The sequence below is a fragment of the Neovison vison genome, chromosome 13 (assembly GCF_020171115.1).
Source record: "Neovison vison isolate M4711 chromosome 13, ASM_NN_V1, whole genome shotgun sequence".
In the NCBI taxonomy this organism is placed as follows: Eukaryota; Metazoa; Chordata; class Mammalia; order Carnivora; family Mustelidae; genus Neogale; species Neogale vison.
In genome coordinates, this window is record NC_058103.1 from 32,320,170 (window position 1) to 32,326,890 (window position 6,721).

Genomic DNA, 6,721 nt, shown 5'->3' on the forward strand with positions numbered 1-6,721 from the left:
CCTCCTTAACGGCTACACCGCTTTTACCTCTTCATTCCTCGTGTTAATGTGTGGAACGGAGAACTCAGGAAGAAGCAAGTCCTTGGATTCCGCTTGGAAGGGAGGGAAGAGGTTTGGCTGGGCTGATCCCGAAGTCGGTGCACCAGACAACAGGAGCATGGGGGAGCCAGGAGGAGGGATGAGAGCCTGAAAAGAGGACCAAGGTGAGTGTGCCTCTGGGTCTCCTTCAGAAAGAAGTCAAACTTACAGGATAGACTGGAGTGGTTGGGGTAGCAGGCCCTAGAGGCCTCTGTCTTCATTCAAGACGATCAGCTTGTTTTTGTCCAGCAAGATCATATAGACTTTGTTTGCAGTTGGGGTTGGCTCTTGTGATTGCTGATGTGTAGTAATAGATCAAAGACTCTGCCACAGCAGCCTTGGGTGCCCATGGAGCCAGGAATAAGGACTTGGGAGTCAGAAAGGGGATCTCTGGGGGCACTGGGCTGGCTCAGTTGGTAGAGCATGTGACCCTTGATCTTGGACTTGTGGATTCGAGGCCCACATCGAGTGTAGAGATTACTTAAAAATAAATTCTTATTCTTTTAAGATTTTATTTATTTATTTATTTATTTTTTAAAGATTTATTTATTTATTTGACAGACAGAGATCACAAGTTGGCAGAGAGGCAGGCAGAGAGAGAGGAGGAAGCAGGCTCCCCGCTGAGCAGAGAGCCCGATGCGGGGCTTGATCCCTGGACCCTGGGATCATGACCTGAGCCGAAGGCAGAGGCTTTAACCCACTGAGCCACCCAGGCGCCCCTAAGATTTTATTTATTTATTTGACAGAGATCACAAGTAGGCAGAGAAAGAGGGGAAGCAGGCTCCCTGCTGAGCAGAGAGCCTGACGCGGGGCTTGATCCCAGGACTCTGGGATCATGACCTGAGCTGAAGGCAGAGGCTGTAACCTTCTGAGCCACCCAGGCACCCCTACTTAAAAATAAATTCTTAAAAAAAAAAGGGGAGAAGGGGATCTCTATCCAGGCCCTTGCTGGGGACACCTGACCCCAGGATAAGTGACAGCTTCTTCAATTCCTGGATGGTGCTTAAGCTCCAGGGTGCCCACCTTCAAGATCTGGAATGATGGGAAGCCTCTTAAGATGATCTCTAGACACCGGAAGGCAAGAATCTGCCTATGCTTCTGCCTATCCCTGAGGGCTACCATTCAGCTGGAACAGCCCATCCTGGAGCTGTGGGAGGCACTCCTGGCCCAGCTGTATACCACAGGCCTGCAGGCTGCGTCAAGTGGAGCTCCCAGTCCAGAAAGGGAGACATTTGAGCTCCACAGTTCTGCTCCTTTACTCACTCCCTGCCCCCATGCCGAGTGCACTCTGGGCTCTTCCCCAGAGTGCGGCACATTCCCCTACCCAATCTTCCTTTCCTCTTTCCCGGCAGGTCCACCAGCCCCATGGCCAGCCAGCCTGAGAGCCCAGGTCATTGCATAGTGGGTGGGGAGAAAGTGGGCACTTGGAGGGAAAACTTGAGCCCAGCTCAGATCTGTGCCACCTGCTGAGCCCCACAGTCATATCGACTTCCTTCCCTTTGGGCCCCAGTGTGACTTCAAGGCCTAGGAGAGGCTCAGCTGCCCAGTTTCCCAGGCTGCTTCTGCTGTTCAGCCTGCCTCCCTCAGGGGCACATGGGCTCGCTTTGGAAGGGGCAGTGGAGTCAGAGGGTAAGACTGAGAAGGGGCTACTGCATTGGCCCTGCTTTCTCATGACCAGACCCTCCTTTGCCCCCCGCCCCCACGTCTGGGCATTTCTGTCCAGCTGCTGCTTCCCCTCAGTCCCAGCAGAGAGGGAACTAACAAGCTTTATTCCATCTGTAAACTGTCTCCTGAGCCTTGTGTCCCTTCCTGGTGCCAAGAAACCTCCTTCCCTCATGCTCTGAATCAGAGCCCAGTCGCCTTAGAATAGCAGAAGTAGTGAGTCAGGGCGAGATGGGGGCCCAGGAGGGGTGGAAAGTGGAGGTCCAAGGTAGCCTGGGGAAGCAGAAAGTAAAACCCGGAAACTCTGTGACATGGGCCAGGTCACTTAATACTTCTGACCCTGAATTTCTTCATGCACAAAGTTGAGATGAGGCTTACCTTCAGTGCTATCGTGCGGATTTGTGCAAGCACACACATGGCCCCCGACACAATGACTAGCACGCAGCAGGCTTTGGATAAGGAGAGCTGCTCCTATTGTCATCATAATCGTGTCTTCACTCAAGTCCAGTGACCTGCTGACCTTTCACCCCATGTCCACAATGCTGGTGTTAAGCACCGTGTTGAGGACAAGCAGAAGTAGGGAGTCCCGGTGACTTCAAAGATGTCACCTTCTCCCACCTATTCTCTCTTGGGATTTACGAGAACCCAATCCTAGAAACAAACATCAGTGTTGGGAAATGCTGGGTTCTCTTTTTGTCCTAAATCCTTCCAAGTTAAGCCAGCCATAGAAGCGTCTCCACAGACGTAGAGTTTGAAAAGAAGCCGCTGGTGAGGAGAAAGAAGTAGCAGCCGGCCAAGGAAGCAAGAGGCACACACAGTCACTGTGTCCCGTCCCAGGCACTTGCTGGGACAGTGCAGAGAGCTTTGGTCTGTCCAGGACTATGGCTTTCCCTTTCAGAAAAGCCAATCAAGAGAAATCCAAACTCAGGAAACCAAAATGAGGACAAAGGGATTCATATTACATACAAATGGATTCCTTGCAAAAGGCTTTTGATGGTGCCCATCTGCTGTGTTAGAAGAGGCCCCCTTGGGTGTGGGTGTGTCAGGTAAGCTCTGAGTGAGTACTTAACCAAGGAACCACTCCTCTTCAGTACACTCTCAGTGATCTGTCAACCCCCAACCTTGCCCGAATGGGTGACCGTCCCCACATGTAGGAAATTCCCCCATGGAAGAAATTTCTCAGGTTCTACTATCCATGAGGATTTTAATCTCTCTCTCTAGGAAGTCACTGACATCAGAGCTAAAAATTCCCAGTGGATCATTTGAATTCTCCCTTTTCCTCCCATTCCTTGGCACTCCTGAGTGCTGGCCAGGATTCTCGGAGCCAGTTCCCTGCCAGCACCTTCTCCCCAGTTTGAAACGAGAAAATGGTCATTACAGGGTCAAAGATCTTTGTACCCCAAGAACAAAGCAAAGTGTTTAGAACAGTAGTCTTCCTTCAGAATTGTAATCCACAAGGGATAAAGAACAACCCTCCTTTATGAGACCAGAAGCTTTAGGGGATTAAGTTAAAAACTTAGCAAAGTGATGCAATGTGAAAGAAAAAGATGAGAAATGAAGGTCTATCTTTATTCTTCAGTAGGCACAGTGCGTCTCGGTACTGGTGTCCCGGGCCTTGGCAAGGCTGGATGGTGAATGTATGTCTTGGCTATTATGGCTGTGCGGGAAACATGGATGAAAGCAATTCCATCTCCTCCTTGTGTCCCTGATCTTGTTCCCAACCGGCACTACTGACAGTAAGTATGCATGGATTCCATGTCCAGCAGTCCATTCCTGGATGCCTATTCTAGACATTTTTTTTAAGATTTTTTATTTATTTATTTGACAGAGAGAGATCACAAGTAGGCAGAGAGGCAGGCAGAGAGAGAGGGAAGCAGGCTCCCTGCTGAGCAGAGAGCCCAATGCAGGACTTGATCCCAAGACCCTGAGATCATGACCTGAGCCGAAGACAGCAGCTTAACCCACTGAGCCACCCAGGCACCCTATTCTAAACATTCTCACCAAGGTTCTGAAGGGGACCTGAACCACGATGTCCACTGTGGGTTTGTGGGGGGTGCCAGGGAAGTATTTGTCCCTCCCTGTGGAGTAGGTATGCCAAATGTGGTAGCAGCCCAGTCCCCCGAGGGCCACACAGCCGCAGGCAGTAATGGATCAAATATATTACTCATAGCGATATAGATGGATCCTAAAAGCACAAGGCTGAGTGGAACGTCAAACAGAATAAGAACTGTAACACCATACCATGTATGCAGATTAAAAATGCATGCACAGAAGAGGAATGCACATTTATCATAAAAACATTAAATGAAAGATACATATGACATATAGGAGAACTGTCTTCCGTGGGGGAAGGAAGATGCATGAATAAACCAAGAGAAGAGAGGGCCACAAAAAAATGTGTAGATTAATGTTCATAGCAGAATTATGCATAATACCCAGAAAGTGGAAACAACCCAGATGTCCATGAGCTGGTGAGTGGATGAATGTAGGTGGTCTATCCATGTAAGCAGTATTATTTGGCCATAAACAGAAATGAAGTAGGGACACATGCTACAACACAGATGCCCTTTGCAAACATCATGCTGGATGAAAGAAGCTGGTCACTGGAGCCCCCACATGTTGTACGGTTTCATTTATATGAAATTTCTAGAATGGACAAATCTGGAGAAACAAAGTACGTTAAGGTTACCTAGGGCTGTGGATGATGAAAATGTGTTAGACTGTAGTGACTGTACAGCTCAGTAAATACACTAAAAATCATGGTACACTTTAAATGGGTGAGTTTCACGGTATGTGAATTTTATCTCAACGACGATACTATCTTTTCATTGTTTTTTAAGATTTCATTTTTAAGTAATCTTTCCACCCACCATGGGGCCCGAACTTACAACCCTGAGACTGAAAGTGGCACACTCCACTGACTGAGCCGGCCAGGGACGCCTCAATAAAGATATTTAAAAAGAAAAACAGGGTGCCTGGGTGGATCAGTCAGTGAAACTTCCGACTCCTGATTTCAGCTCAGGCCATGATCTCAGGGTTGTGAGATCAAGCCCCATGTTGGGCTCCACACTCAGCTCGGAGTCTGCTTGGGAGTCTCTCTCTCTCTCTCTCTCTGCCCTTCTCCCAGCTTGACCACATGCTCTTTCCCTCTAAAATAAATAAATAAGGGACGCCTGGGTGGCGCAGTTGGTTAAACGACTGCCTCCGGCTCAGGGCGTGATCCTGGAGTCCCGGGATCGAGTCCCACATCAGGCTCCCAGCTCCATGGGGAGTCTGCTTCGCTCTCTGACCTTCTCCTCGCTCATTCTCTCTCTCACTGTCTCTCTCTCTCAAATAAATTAAAAAAAAAAAAAAAAAAGAATATTTAAAAAAATAATAAAAAATAAAATAAAATAAAATAAATAAATAAGATCTTTAAAAAAAAGGAAAGAAAGAAAGAAAAAGAAAAACAAGATGGAGAGTATGCTCATGTGGTTTCCCGTGGGTCCTTCCTCTTTGTGCTTCTGGTTTCGTACTGGAATTGGGTGAGCTTCACCTACCTTAACCCTGCCCATGGGCCACTGCCCTCAAATGGTGCACACTTGCCTCTGGCCTTCCGGCTTGGAAACCCAGCACTGGCCTGCAGCGCCCTGGAACTGACTCGGAGCTGATTCCAGGGCAGGACTGACTGGCTCCACACAGCTCCCTTCCTCCACCCCCTGATGTGGCTCTCAGCCAGACTGCAGCCGAGGGTTTTCTCACAATGGAACTTAGAAAGGACATATTCAGGGCCTATGCGTTCTGTTAACCAACCATAAGTTTATCCTTAGTCGACAGTGTGACACTAAGAAGCCATGTTTTTCCTTCCTGGCTTTGCCAGCATTAGTCGTGAGACTTTTTTATTTTTTGAAAGTTGTTTTTTGTTGTTGTTGTTGTTGTTGTTGTTTTAAAAATATATTTTATTTATTTATTTATTTGACAGAGAGAGATCACAAGTAGGCAGAGAGAGAGAAAAGCAGGATCTCCGCTCAGCAGAGAGCCCGATGCGGGACCCGATCCCAGGACTCTGGGATCATGACCTGAGCCGAAGGCAGTGGCTTAACCCACTGAGCCACCCAGGCACCCTGTTGTTTTTTTTTTAATAAGTAATCTCTAAACCCAATATGGGACTTGAACCTGCAACCCTGAGATCAAGACTCGCACACTTCACTGGCTGAACCAGCCAGGTGCCCCAGTTGTGTGACTCTAAAGTACTACTTTTGTAAGTCTCAGTTTTTCTCTTTGGACCACTACAGCCAGGGCAATGCCCATGACACTCCTAAGGCCATGGCGGCGAGAGGCTGGTGCTGGGCTGATGAGCTTTGATAAATCAGTTCACCTGAAAAATCACAACTTGCCTCACAGTGGGCGAGGGTGGAAGGACATTGAGCACACGAACATGATGCCTACTCCAGGACCCCATATTTCATTTATAGATGGGAAAACTGGGGCCCAAGTTTGTACATCCCGTTTGTGGCAAATCTGAGACCACACATTAGTGGTGTTGCCTAGAGTTGGCTGCTTTTGAATCAATAATGGAATAGAGGCCTTAATGGGTAATAAAACCCCATCACCCCATCACTAGGAAGCTTCAAGCCGAGGCTAGATGGCATTCTGGCTATAAAAGGAATGACCACACTGATCTCCAAGAGAGGACGGAAAGCTCTGTTACAGACATTGCATGAGAACAGCGTGGAGACGAGACAGCTAATTCCAGGGTGGGATGGTGGAGATGGGGCCCTGCACCAGGAACAGGTTCATCCTGTCTACTTTCTTGGATTTGCAGCTTCCTGACCGAAGCTCTGTCTCCCCTTTGCCTCCCCCTCCTCCCTGCCCAATTCCCAGGCCGAGGGGAACAAGCCAGGGCTGGTAATTGTGTTAGCTCAGTTTCCTCCCTAACCCTGCCCTTCTCATAATCTGATTTCCAAGGGACGAGGGAAAGCAGGGCCCAGGCTCAGGAAGA

The 6,721-nt window shown here is 48.6% G+C and overlaps 1 long non-coding RNA gene across 1 annotated transcript; it reads left to right on the forward strand.

Moving 5' to 3' along the window:
• LOC122893939 lies at positions 1 to 3,406 on the forward strand. Its single transcript, XR_006381724.1, has 2 exons — positions 1 to 203; positions 3,320 to 3,406. It is a non-coding gene; the product is annotated as an uncharacterized LOC122893939 (long non-coding RNA).
• Positions 3,407 to 6,721: the final 3,315 nt, after the last annotated feature.